Below are 15,445 nucleotides of genomic sequence, written 5' to 3'. Positions count from 1 at the left end.
AAGATCCAGTATGCTTATTTTAATTATTTTTGAAGATACAAGAGGTTACATTGATCTCTAGAATCCTAAACTTAATTCAAAATCAAGTTACTTATACAATTTCTTCATAATTCTTACAACCTCAGCATATTTATTGATACATCTACTGCATTTTTCATGGAAACAAAGCACATTTAAATGAATATCAATACTAGTTTTTTAACCCTCTTCATTATCCTAGCTAGTATGACTGGAAAAACCCAATAAACAGAAGAAAATTCTGCAGAAAAAAATACAGACTGAAAGTGAATATTTTGTTTCTCCCTATGAACATGCATGATTTTAAATAGCTATATATCCATACATCTATTCCTCTCATCCTCAGAGATAACTGTGCTCCCTCCTCACCCTTTTGCTCTTAGTCTTTGCCATACGCATGTTTTTTCCATTTACTATTCTTCAGTTCAGATATCCTTTGCCTACCAGTCACTTCCCAGGGAACACACCTCTTCCACTGACATTGTCCCTCATACAAAAATACACAGGTGATATTTTTAGGTGAACAGATGGGTAATACCTCAGACATATGCTATTCTATGTTGTTCTTTAACATATAGGATTATGTTATACAATAAATATTATTAATCAGAGCAAATTAAAATTATAAAAAACCTTTGTTAACTGCTTATAGCAGCTAGGCAGACAGATATGAACTGTTTTTTATGAAAAATAATTTCAGTGCAAAATGGCCCTTATCAATGAGTTCCAGGTTTTTCCAGACTTTTCTTGGCTCCTTTTTATATGCCTTTGTACACTGGAAAGTGGTAACACATGAATTGCTGCATCTTTAGGAAGCAATCAGCACTGCATTCATCAAGGCAGAAACCAGAATATTCATAACCCGAGCGTGCTTCTTCATTTCTTGTCATCTCCAGAGTAGTCTCCTTGAATTAACGCAGAAACTGAAGACGATATAGCAAAGTATCTCTTTAAGACTTAATCCTTCTTTTTCCAAGGTGACATCTGTTTAACAGGACTCCTCGTTTTGTGGGGGGGTTTTCCATTCATTCGAAATATAAGTTTCAGAAAAGAAAGAATGTACCACAGCATATAGTATTTACAGCTATGTATGTATGTATGTATGTGGAGATATTTAAGTATTTAGTATGTAAGTATTTAGTATGTATATAGTTCCCTTACAGCTAGAAAATATACACACTTTTTGGATCTGATTTTCAGAAATGTCACAATGTATTTCAACACTTTCATTAAGCAAATTTTTGCTATTCTATTTGGTATTTGTAGCAAAAGGAGCAACAAACTTGGGGATCTTCTGTTCCTTTGGGTTTTGTCTGTACTTTTAGCACTGCAAAATTGGCTGGAGAATCAGATTATACTTCTATTTATTTCAGACACCATACTAAGTTTCTAGAAGGCTTGATAGAAAACTAAAATTTATTTGGAAATTCTTATGCCATACGGTTAAAAATTCAGTACAGCTCCTAATAAATGCCCTTCTTAAACCTCTCTTCTTCTTAATTATCAGCATATTCTTATACCTTTCTTCCTTTTCCCAAAGTGTAAGGAGGCAGTTGCTTAGTCTGTTTTTATGTAAACATATATGCCTGCATATGCATAAGTCAGTAGGCAGTTTTCAGAATAAAAATACCATTAAGACCACTTGTATTGCAGTGATATTTTAAAAAAATTTTTGTCTAAAAGTCATGCTGTGTTGTTAAAATCTACATTGACTTGCATTTCATAACTGTTTTAGCACATCAGGTTTTCGTGGCAAATTGTTAAAACTCAATGCCCTTCATATCCTGCCAAAAACTGCGCATTAATCACTTCATTGGTGTTATGAAATTCTCTCAAAATAAGACAACCTTTACTCTGCACAGAGTTTCTTTACTGGTGAATAATAGTTATATTTTTAGGCTTTTAACACTGCAAAATTCTTGTAGCCTTCCAAACAATTTTTTCTTTTGTACTCTGGCAAAGAGACTCATTCACACATGTCCTCCCCTCCCCCCCCCCCCCCCCCCCCCCCGTGCCTGATCCAATAGCCTAACCTGCTGCCATTCTGATCCAAATATCCTCACACTGTGAGGGTTAATCCCCTCCTCAGTAGTTCAACCTCCCCTGCAGGCAGTAGCACCCTCTGTGGAGAGGTAAAAAGACTCTGCCACTTTTCCCACTTCCTTGGGACTCTTGGCACTGAGTTCACATGGATGGTGTGATGCAGACAAACTCAGTGACAGGCTTCCCATTGCTTTCAGCTTTGCTTTTCCTCCTTTCCTTTTACATAGAAATAACAGGTTTGATGAACTCTGCTGAAGTACCAGATGACTGGGGAAATGTTCCCACGGGCAGACAACAATGTAGCTGTATGCAGACCTCATGCCTTGCACCCTACAGCGGCATAAATTTGTGAACAGAGTTGAGACTGTATACTGTGAACGAATTCAGGCTTGCCTCCCCAGGTGCTGTCATCACAGTATAACGTTTAACCTTTTGAGGAACTCCAGAAATATTCACATACATTTGCTCTAGTGGTTTTGCATAATACAGTAATCAACTCCTTTGCCAACAAATCAGCACAACTCAATTTTACCAAACTAATTCATATGTGTTTGAAATCAGAGTATTCCAAAATATGAGATGGAGATTTGAGTATTTATGAGTCTATTCACGATCACAGTGACATCTTGCCATTTTATCTCTGGCAAAGTAACTGACAGAGGTCAGCTTCAGTCAGTCAAAGCACTGCTTTTCTGTCTTGTTTTTACTGGCAGCAGTTGCTTGTCAAGACAAACAAATTCATGATCTGTAACTCTTCCTACTGTTAACATTTCAACAGCAGTAGAACTTTTCCACTTAGGGTATTTTCTTACTGGGCTTTAGTCTTGTTACTTGTCTGGGTTCAAGATTTGCTTAGAATTGTGATGGAGATTTCATTGATTCGGTATCTGAGTTTAAATAAAGCAGTGTGACTCTGAATAACATAGCAGTCCTAGCTCACTCATGCAAGAAATGCTTAAAAATGCAATTCCTTTGTAGGCAGAGTTAGAATTTCTTTCAGTATATACTGTGCACACACATTCAATTACAAGATAACCTTCACAGCAAAGAGCTTTAAAGCCTTCAGAAAGCCTAAATATAAACAGTATGGTGTGCTCTTGTGGAATTATTTTTTAGAAATGAAATCCTTTACAATTTTAGAAAATTAAGCAGAAAACTCTTTGAGCCCCTGTTTTCCCCCCAAAACACCCTTGTTTCAAAAATTGATTCTCCTAGTTATGCATGAAGAGAATACAGCTATATTTTCAAAGATGTTCCAGGAGTGTGCTGTCAATAAAATTACAAAAAGCTTTCTAAGAATTCACACCTAAAATTCCCACATACCTCCTTGAAAAGAAGTCCTTTGAAAAACCCTCTTTGTTCTTAAGGGAGAAAGAAAAAGGACATGTTTGCACATTAGTGTTAAGTATATGAGTGGAGACAGGACAGCTGTGGGGATGAGCTTCCCTACACCATGGCTCTGGTACTGTCCACCCCACCCAACTGTTCAGGAAGCATCATGGAGGCCAGGTACATTCCCAGATCAGATGTATAAGGGTATAAGGTATAAGATCACCAGGAGATCTGTCCAGCATTGCTTTAGGAGCTGGCTTCTTAACAGCTGGGGCTATTAGCCTCACTCAGTTGTCCAAAGGTGTCCAGTTTCTAACTGATTCAGACTTCTAGCAGCAGGAGAATCTAATGGGTGAGTTTAGGATATGGGAAGTTTATGTTCTGACAGTGCTTTCTGGGTTCTGACTTAAAATATTCTTTCCCGGAAATAATTGGCCTAGTAATTTTGACTACACAACAAAAAAAACTTACAAATATTTTATGAAGGTGAAAAGGCCACAGTCTGTATGAATCAGGCTGAGGCCGAGGGTAGTGAGAATGCACAGCACTCATGCCTTTTCTTAGTCACATGCACTGTGCTGAGCAATAATAAAAATGTTCTATAGCCTTTTTAGCTTTTCCCTTCCCCATAAATTTGTGTCCAGCAACAATGGAAGCACTGAGTACTTAGGAGTTGCCAAACAACAAAATCTAGCATATTTGGAATTACTACTAAGAGAATTAGAGTGAGAAACTCTGACTAGAATGGATCATTTTGTTTCACTACTAACAAATATAGGCATCAAAAAAGCAGCAAAACATCACCTCCACTTCATTACACCTGGCTGCTTCACATCTTTCTCCAAGTCTGGCTTCAGCATTTTGAATCTGAATACAGTTCAATAGTATCTGCAATAAAGATTTGGTTTTTAACTTTCAACGTTTTTGCAACACTTCTAAAGTTTTTTTTAACATTCTTGTTTATCTGCATGACTATGAGTTATTGTAGGGAATGATTAATTGCGTGACACTTTATGCTGATTGTTACTAAAAACACTATTTTCCTAGGCTATGCAGAGAAAAATAACTATTAAAGTTCTATAGAAGTCACCTGTCTTACAGTTCTGGAAATTAGATTGGCTCTGCTAACTGAATGTGGATAAGGGCACACAACCCAAATACAGAATAGCTATTGCTTCTATCACAAGATAGGCACCTATGATAGCATCTCCAGGAATGCTATCCCACCCATCTGAAGATACGGTTCTACAGAAGTTAGATTAATTTCTATAGAAAATCTTTCATATCTCTACTGTTTGTATAAATGTGTGCTTACAAGACTCACTTGAAATGTATGCTTGATTTCTAGATTTAGTGCACCTCAGCTAAACGTGGTTGTCTATAGGACTAAACAATATTTAGCTCAGTTGGTTAGTGAATGGTGCTTGTAACACCAAGGTGGAGGGTTTGATCCCCATATGGCCCATTCACTTTACAGTTGGGCTTGATGATACCAGCTCAGAATATTCCCTGATTCTGTAACTAAGAAGAAATTAAATGCTGGCACAGGCAAAATGGGAGATTTTAACAGGCAAAATCCTAATACGTGAAAATTATTTAACATGAGTCTGCCACAGGTTTCATAAATTCATGGACTTTCACAGAGAGAGTTAAAAGGCTTTATTTTGTTAAACAGCTAATGCCTAAAAAATAATCTGACAAACTAACCTACATCTCATATTTGCAGAAATTAATGGCTTTATTACAAGTACAATGAACAGAAAACAAATCTGCAGATATGAATGTAAAATGAGTGAGGAACACAGACAAACCAAAAAGTCACAGAAAAACACTAGTGAACACTGGAATACCTCCTGATAAAAACAGGGTTACTGAGCCTGACATGAAATGTAGAAGGCAAACAAATGTACTCAAAGACAAAGAAGGAGTTAAGAAAAGCATGTACTTCTTAGCAATACACTGGCTTTTGAAATTTTAGCATAGAGTGTGAGACTGGAAGACCAAATTATAGCAAAATTAACATAGAATACAACCAATATTTCCACCTGTGAGGAGTATCTTGTAATTGTGAGAGCCACTTTTTAAACAACTATTTGAGTGGGAACACTCAAATAAGGATGCTACTGTCTTCATAAATTAATTAAAACTGATTTTTACTCTTACACCAAAAAAGGAAAATATCAGCTGCAATTTTTTTTTTAAATCTTTGGCTACATTTAGGGGTTTTTTTGACAATTATAAGATAGATGATCCACCTCCTTTCAATTATTACCCAAATTTTAGTCCCACGGACTGTTGAAAGATAATGGGAGATATCGATGTCTCAACTGTATTTGGAATCACACATTTTTTTTACAGATTCTTATCCAATTAAGATAGGTAAAATTTATCTTAATTCCTACATATTAATTCTAATGAAGAAACTGACACAGCTTAACAGAAAGACTTAGATGTGGCATAAAGTTTTATTTTTTCCTCTATTCAAATGGTTTATGTCCAGCATTACTAAGGGAACTTTAGACAATTGAAATGTAAAGCAATATTGTATCCATTTCCTTTAATTCTAGACATGAGTAAATAAGATTTAAGACACTCTTAGATAAGAAAATCTCAAGAATATGAATTTATAAATAAATATTAAATCAAGACATTCATTTGTACATGCTTTGGTATAGGCTGTAAAGCTCCAGTGCTCCAGAAAGCTCAATATACTTCTCACATTCAGCTACCATTTGGGAATATTTCCTAAAATGAAGACTTCTGAGATACAGCTTTTAGAGGGAATATAAATGTCGATAAAGGAGTGCTCTGGGAGAACAGACTGACCTTGACTTAGAGCACTGCCAACTTAAACACAGATATTTTCTTTCCTTGCTGGCTGTTCAGATGAGGTTGCCAGACCTCATCTTGTAGTTGCAATCTTGCAGTGCCTTTGCAGAAAAACTTAGTTCGGATTCATTTTGTGTGGAGAAAAAAAATTAATGTGAAGGCTTTCTCCTGACATTTTATGCTCTCCTAGAATTTACAGAGTAAGACTAATAGTAAGACAGTACCAGCGGCATGAAATGTAGTGCTACAAACTCAGAAACACACACAAGAATAGAGTTGCAGAGTTCAAATATGCTTTCTTATGTCTATTTAGTTAATATCCCACTTATACTCAAAATTATGCAGTATAGTAATAATGCTTGTAATACACACTCCAAATCTTTCTTTGTCCTGCTTTCCAGGCAAACATAGATTTCCTTGCATGTCTTTCAACACATTTTAAAAATTATATAAGGTGTTTTATGTAGTCCAGTTGAGAAACTTCTAGAGAATATCAAAGAGTAATAGACATTAAGAAAAACAATTTAAGATTACATAAGACACACATCCACCCCTTGAATTTTGTGTTTCAATATCTATAATAATATCAAGACATAGATGGTTTGCCCAATTAACTAATTAACAAAAAAAGCTTTCACTCCTGAAAATACACTTTTAAATTCTCACAATCTTTTCCATACTGGTAGTGAATAATTCACATTTTAGAAGCACAAGCATTATACAACTGTCCCACAGAAAATAAGTCAGAAGTAATAGGCACAAAAAAAGATCAAACCTGAGCCTTCAGATGTTTCACAGAATATTTTTCCTTGAAACTGAGGTGCTTTTAAAGTTCAGAGTTTCATGAAAGGCAATCTTTGGCTAAAATCAATGTACTAGCAAGATAAAAGGTTCAACAATATGACTGCAGTGATCAAAGGTTTTCAAAAGAATAATCCACTCTTTTAAAACCACATCCTAGGCAAGAAGTCCTTGTTGACTTGCACCAAAGGTAGAAAGGCTGAAACTCTGTAAATTCACAAGAAATACAGTACTTACATTTTACTACACTGGGTGCTTTAGAAGTTGAAATGACTTGACAAAAAAATAAATTATTTTATATACACAGTAGAAAACACAGGCAATAAGTACAGCTAGTAGTAAAAATAACTTAAGAAAACAGGGCTGTTGTAAAGTTTTGTGCATAAATTCCACAGCCTTCTGCTGTCATAGAAAAATTTCAAGTAGGTTGATATGCTCACTTACGAGAAAGAAACATTTGCCCCTTTCTTGAGTAGCAAAAACACAGAGTTGACATGCAACTGCAGGAAAAGTAGGATGGTGAAAAATGTCATTTAAACTCATATGCCATAAAGAGTAAAAAAGAAGGCAGAGTATGACTGGTTAAGTGCCATAATTTTTGTGTGAATTTTTTTACTACTTTTGAGTTTGCCTCACAGGTCAGTAGCAACTCAGACTTCATCATCTGATAAGTTCTTCTGGGAGCCACATGAGATAATGTGGTGGCATCAATCCATTTCTTTGTGGACAGGTATCTGTATCTAAGAAAGCTCATCAGAATTAACATTAATTAACCTCTTTGTCACTAGGGTCAGTTATGAGAAGAAAAATTAAATTATACAATTTAAAAAAAGAGGAAACTGAATAGAAATGTCGGAAAACTTTACAACTTCTAATTAAGACATCTAATGATTTAGAGAGCTAAATTATTTTTACATTCAGAGATCTATTTTTCAGAGTCTAAAGTGGAATAACCCAGCTGCAACTGGTCCCACTGGAGGTCTCCTCCAGTGTGTTGGGATTGGAAATGTCCCGGCTTTCTCCTGTTACTGACTGAAGGAGCAAGCTGGCTATGTTCTTCAGGAGCTAATTCTTCGGGGGTTAGTAAGTCAAAGCTTTTCATGGCTGACAAATAAAAGTGTGAGCAAGAGGAAAGGGCTATCATCCTTAGACTTCAAAACAAAAGTTTTATCACTACCAACTTGGTGAAGTCATGGGAACTACTAAATCAAAACAAGGTTAGATAATGGTTGTGTATCTTGGACAGACCAAACAGCTAGCTCTAGAAGAAGGACTTCAAAAACATCATTACAGAATTGATTACATTCACATCTCCTTAGTGAAAAAAACAAAAAGCAGCCAGAATATACTAGGAAATATTGTTTGATGATTTGGCCTAAAGAACACCTCAACTCTACTGAAAGCTCCCAACCAGTCAAGCAGTGTCAGGAACTGCATGTAAGAGAAGTCAGAAGCATCAGGAAGCATTCTGTACTGCAGGGTTAGGCCAAGTCTTAGGAAAGTCCATAGCTATTATCTGCCATCACTGATAATATTAACTGATTGTCATGTCATTAATACATATATTTAAATACTGTCCATATTGTATGATGGCTAGAGAAATCATACAACTTTCCCTCAGCATGTCATTTTAATATTAATCCCTGTTACAGGCTCAGGGTTTAGATCAAAGTTCTGATTCATTCCAAGAGTACTGACATCAAACATTCCTATATTTGCTTATTGCTTCTCCAGGGCCTATTAATACTAGACAAGAATGTGATGAATGTGAGAATAGTTCCTCCAACCAGTTTACAAACTCATAGTCAACCCCTTTTAAAAGGGGAAAAAAATCCCAAACCATTGATTTTAAAGTATATTGGCATTGCTTGTTCAAGGAGAGTGAATGACAGTTTTGATAGCACAACACCATTGTGTTGTTGTTTTCCTTTTTCCTTAGCAACCTGATAATACATAACCTTGAGACCAAACAAAGAGCATTTGCAGTTCTAGCCACAGGTTATTTGTAGGAAATAGCAAAATTATATACTGAAATGCATTCACAGAAATCTGAGATTATATTTATACACCCCTCAATGAAAAAGAAACACCCAACAGTGATTAAAAAATTCAATCTTTTTACCGAGGTTAGAAAAGGACTTAATTGGAAAACTTTAAAGATCTGTTCATAGAGTGTGATCTGTGCAAGACAAAGTCTTTTTTCAAATGGACTTCACCAGCAAGGCCTGTGCTCCTTTCAGCTTACTAACATAGTAATTGCTCACAGTTATTAGTACTCATTCATTTTCTGCTCTACATTTGTATCTTGCATACTTTAAATATATTAAGAAGGATTGAAAATGTACAGATTTAATGATGACATCAGCAAATGAATCAATTGATTTTGTATCTCTGAACTCTCCTATGAAGGTAAGACTTATATAAGATGTTACAGAACAACTGGCTGAATTATTTTAGAAACTGATCAACAACCAGTCCACTGCTCAGTCATCACTCTGAGGGTATTTGTTCCAGCATCTCCTATCTCTGCAGAGAACATTCCAACTTTCTTCAACTTCTGCTACAGCTTCAGCATATGGCAAAGAATTATTCAACAAGCCAAATGAAGTGAGAATCTCTCTATATATCAGAGGTTACAACATGCTCTCAACTAGAGAGTCTGGCAGTCTGGATGCTGAGAGAAAGCAAAAGGACACTCCCTGACTTTTGCGATAAAGCAGCCATAAGGACATTTCAGATCAAGAAAATGAACTCACAGGATGTGGCAATCGATAGAATAAAAGGTCTAGCCATCATTACAGGCTCACTTGAGCTTATTATCTCTAGAACACAAAATTGGAAAGAATATCAACTGTGCAATGGTATTTCCTAAATAAGAATTCACTTAGAACTTTCCTGTTTTATTTGGGAAGAAAGATATAGAAGAAATAAAGTCTTCTTTGCCACCCCTGTTCATTTGTGCTTACCCAGATTCCAGTCAAGGTACTCTGGCTTACTCCAGCTTTCAGAGTGTAGTAACAGGAAAAAAAAAACAGTCCAAGAAATAATGAAGGCAAGTTAACTACTAAAAAATGTCTCATAAAGACATATTTGAGTTTCACTGATGAATAGTGAAGAAAAGCTCACAAAATCTAAGTATGTTTGAAACTTAGGAAATTTATACAAAATTGATACTATTCCAATATTTAGTTTTTCATTAATAAGTAGAAATTGAAAACATTAGGATGCACTGTTTTGAACCAGAGCTTGAGATGAACTACTTTACTTTTTCTCTCTTCTCTCACAACACCTTTGAGGAGGCCTAATTTTTTCAGCCTACTGGGGTTTTCAATAATCCCCCATGAGACTATCAAAAAGCCCACAATCCTGTCCTGTAAAGGTTGTATGTGGGTTTATTCTTAAGAAGCACTTATCATATTTTTCTCCTACTCCAAAAATAAAGGCTGCCAATCCTGTTTTGGTCAGGTAAGAGCTTATTGTATTTTATTGCATTTTTACCTGAAGGTTTTGTTACCTTCATGTAGTTTCTTCATATCTCAAGGAAAACTGTTTGTTGCTACCAGCTCATAATTAATGAATTTACTTCTATGCTGAAAAATGTAAAGGGCTTCTATGATTCCAATTATATTATAGTGCATATTTTTCAGCTCTGAAAAATATAAAATATTCAATTTATGGAGTCTCACTTTTGAAAAGACTCGACTATGATGTGTTATTCATTTCTAATCCCCATCCAAAAATGCAGACTTGAACCCAGTTTGGGTGGCATTTTTTTAAAATATAGATTATTAGCATTGGTTACGCTGAAGTATGAATCTTTGTGTCTATGAAGTTTTGTATGTTCGAGGAGTTAATCTCAAGATTTATTTCTATGTAGTTTTATTGTGTCTTTTCATCTCTGCCTCATACATATTTAGCATTCCTAGAACAAGTCCGATTTAAGCATTTGGTATTGGAGAATAAAGACTGTGGTTTAAATGTTTTCCTTTCACTCATCAAGTTACATCCTATTTTCCTTCTTATGGGTTTTGCTGTCAACACTCCCCATCAAAACTTAAATCTTACCCTACAATATGGAAAAAGGAAAGTTTAGTAAATGCTGTTTAAATAAAGATTTTTTTTTAATTGGTTTAGTTCTGAAAAAACAAACAAACAAACAAAACCCCATAATGTTCAACAAAGCCCAGTTCAATACATATCTTTTAAACTTTTCTTATGGGCATCAGTGGGAAAAATAGCAACCTGTGGAAATTTCCAGGTAATATACAATTAATTCCTTCAACATGTAATGCCTTTCTACACACAGATTATTTGGATCCATGATTCAGCATTCCTGATATTACAAATCTATATCAAACCGATAGGTTTTTTCTGTTTTGTAAACAATTTTTAAGGGCAGCATGACAGTGAAATATCGTTAAGCATATGCAGAGTGATAAGAGTGCTCTGATCACATTACTTCAAGCTGCTATGGATTATCACTTTGCCTCAGAAAGCTTGCAAAATACAGCAAATCAAATCTGTTTTTAAATGCCTGTCTACCTCTAATTTGTTCCACAATTCAGGGCAAAATTCTTCTTGATATGTTGTATTGAAAGACAATTGCAGGCATGGTGCCAAACACAAAAAGTAATATGTATGACCAGCAACACTTTGTGGTAGATAGTCAGGACCTTCTCAGTGAAATTAAAAGAGAACAGTTATTATATTATTGATCTGACCTGTCCAAATTCGAAATATACCCTACACAAAAGAATTAATTTTCTTAAATGATGGTATTATTGAGAAGCCAGTCTGTCTAGTGTGTGCCCATTAGATAAAAAAGCTGTACCACAGATGTTAAATTTAGCTGACAAAAAAGTAAGAATGATCCTGTCAAGGTAGAACTTTTTTTTTTTTCCATGCAGGCAAATAGAAAACCTACCTAAGACCAAAGATTAATTTGCAGTTTGGTGGGGGGGAAAAAAAAAAGCATCATCATATACACCCTTATACTGTTAATTTCTACATTAAAATTAAATTAACATTTTATTCTCTATCAATATTGGTGTAAAAGCTTTTAAAATAAATTTATTAAGAACATTTAAATAGTTAGGAAGAAGTTATCAAGGAGACAGAGCAGACTCCTCATAGTAGTGCATGCTGAGGGGATGAGAGATCATGGAAAATGAAGCAAGAGAGAACATGACTGGATACAAGGAAAAGCTTTGTGAACTGGAGACTGGATACAAGGGAAAACTGGATAGTGGAAAAGGCTGCCCAGAAAACTAGCACTGGAGGTTTTCATGACCCAAGCAGGTTAAACCCTAAATAATCTAGTCTGACCTCATAGGTGGTTGATAATTGTTCACGCTACAGCCCTCCTGAGAAGACTTCCATTTTGAACTATCCTATAATCATATGAAGTTTTTGGACACAGTCACTGTCTTTGAAGAAGTCTAGGATATGGCCTCAAATTTATCATAGACTATTCGCACATTTTCAGCCATCCTGTTTCCATTGAAAACTCCCAATAGATTGAAATGCACAAGAAATCACATTTGAGGATCCTCTGTGGCCCCTGAAAAGCACAATATTTTTTCAGAGATATGATACATCTTCACATTGGCAACCTCATTCACAGAAGTATAATGATTAGGATTAAATACCTAACTGAATGCCAGTACCAGAGGCTTTTCTCACTGCTATGCACTCTCCCTAACAAAGTTCTGCTGCAAGACCCCAGCAGAAATGCTGCTGGACAAATCAAATCTCGTCAAGAGATGAGCAAGCCGGAATCTGATGACTGCACTGTAAATCAGTTATTTAAGGATCTGATAAAGAACCAGGTAAAGATACCTGGTTGCTTAGATTTTCTAGCACAAATGCAAAACAGTTTTTAAATAGTTATAACCCTTTAGAAGTCCTCATGTATAAAGGAAACATGTTTAAAGATGTGCAAGAATCAAGTGGAAAAGTAATAAGTGAGAAAAAAACAGAAAAATCAAGACTATTTCACATGGCTAGACAAATTGCATATTAACCCCATTATCTTCAGTGAACTTACTATTGATCCGATTCTTTTCAAACTAAGTCTTTTAATCTTGAGAGAGAAGTTAGAAAGTATCTGTCAAGGCTGCAACCCTGCAGCCCAGGAGCACTGCAACCAGTCACAGGCTGCTGAGCCTACACGGCCTCAGGACTAAGACTTGTCAGGCTTGCTTGGCCTTGATGTGTCAGAAGCTTTGTTTTTACTTGACTTAACTCCACCAGACATTTGGTTGTTTGGTTGGGTTTTTTTTAATGATCACATGGCTATAACTACTTCTATTTCTGCTTTTTATGTTGCAATGACAATAAGTAGCTGTTCTGTGTAAAGTGAGATATGATTGCAATATAGTAATGTATGCAAGCAGAAATACAGGGCTGGTAGAGGACTCCCAAAATGAGAACACTGGCCACTGTGGAACTACAGGCATGAGATGATCGTAAATGGAGACCCAACTGACATTGGAGATCCCAAGGATAGGGGTCTCACTGGTGGTCAGTCAAAAAAATTGAGCTAGAGAAAGGAAAAAAAAAAAAACAAAAACCAAACAGGTTTAGGGGTAATAAAGAGAAAAAAGAATAAGTTAGAAAACATAAAAAATGACCACAAATGGAGTAGAATAACAAAAAGGCCAACTCCACATTCTGGCCTTCGCAGGACTTGCAGCACACTGTACTCCTCCTCCACCAACATGCATGCATACACACCAGACTGAGCTCCGTGCCCGCAGGACCCAGAAAGGCACTAGCATCATGAGTATAACATCAGGACCAGTGGTAGTTACCAGCAAGTCTATATGTAACAGACTAAACTGGATTGCTGCTACTGAGACTTTTCCACTCCACTTCTTTATTTTTTGTAATAACTAAATGTGGACTGGTAATAACTGCTTGAGTAGATCAGTTATACAAATAATGAATTCTTGGGTTTATGTATGTAAGTTTACTTTTTGCCCACAACATGATTTTGAGTACGTTGTGTTGTATGAGTATCTATAGAGTTCTTAGTAGTAGTAAAGCCAGAAGGAACTAAGTTATTCTGTATGCAAAGCAAATTCAGCCCAATGATTAGTACAGCTTTCATCCTATTCCAATACCTACGAATTAGAGATAAAAAACATATGCCAGTTGAAGTAATAGTTTTGTTCCCCAATTCCTCTGCAGATAAATGTAATTTTATGCAGCTGACCTCCAATGTTTCTGCAAGGGGATTGTGACTGCTACAATGCACATGGCATTTTAACTTGCTGTGAAAAGGAACCAGCATATAACTAAATTGTCATTCATCTAAGTCTTCATCACTGTACTAGGGAGAAAGCATCATTTACTAGAAATAACATGGAAGCCAACGCTGTATTTTATGAATGTGAAAAGAAATTAGTCTACTTATGACTGTGCCATCAATGAAAATGAATCATGATAAATAACAAATATTTAGAAGCTTTTAATTTTGGATCATGAATGCAATTTGAATAAAATATAACATGCATATAGTCATTTTTCAACAGTGAAATGATAATCAAGAGGAATAATATATTGCTCCTAACATCAAATATTTTTTATTTTTTTGTTTAAGACATATCCATAACTGAACCATTAACTGAGAAATTTACAGTTGCCTGAACTTATTACTTTATTTGCTGCACTGAAGTTCCACTTAACATTGCTTCTGTGATTGGCTAGAAGAAACACAGCTTTTTCCACTAACATTTAAGATAGAATTTAATGCACAGAATTTTCTAGGAACTGCTAAAAGTTCTGCAGAAAATAGACACCACCACATGAAATGAAAAATGAAATCCACGCCAAAGATACCAATCCACAAACTAGGAGATGACAACTCTATAAATGTGGCAGACTTTCTGCAAAGTGGTCTCTCAAGATGTCTCACATGAGGCGTGACAAGAGCAGATGATCTTAGATGCCAATACAGCTTATACCTGGTCTCAATAAAAAATTTAACTTGTATTTTGTTTTCACTATCTTAAGTACTAGTATTTTTTGAAATATCCACATTTCTTTTCTTTAAAAGGAAAGTAATTTGAAATGTTAAGATCTCCTCTGAGGATGTCAATCCCAGCAAAGGGAAATTTATAATGAATGTTCATTAATGTTCTTTATCAGTTCATTAAAGCTGCTTGTGCACTATGTTTATGAACATCTTTGATAAACATTTGGATTTGTTGTGCATGAACTGCTGATGAATAGTCATTAAACTGTCCCTAAGTTTATTCATTATGAGTGCTTATTAATTTCTCATGAATTATTATAAAATTCAAGCTGCTCTAGCAGTCATCTATAAACAAAGAAAAATTATTCACAGCATGTATTACTTATTAGAAATAAATTTAAAAATATAACCTTAATTCAAAAGATGAATGCAAAGAAAATATAC

This window comes from Aphelocoma coerulescens, chromosome 4, assembly GCF_041296385.1.
Source record: "Aphelocoma coerulescens isolate FSJ_1873_10779 chromosome 4, UR_Acoe_1.0, whole genome shotgun sequence".
Classification (NCBI taxonomy): Eukaryota; Metazoa; Chordata; class Aves; order Passeriformes; family Corvidae; genus Aphelocoma; species Aphelocoma coerulescens.
The sequence above is the reverse complement of the archived record's forward strand: the minus strand, read 5'-3'. Positions refer to the sequence as shown.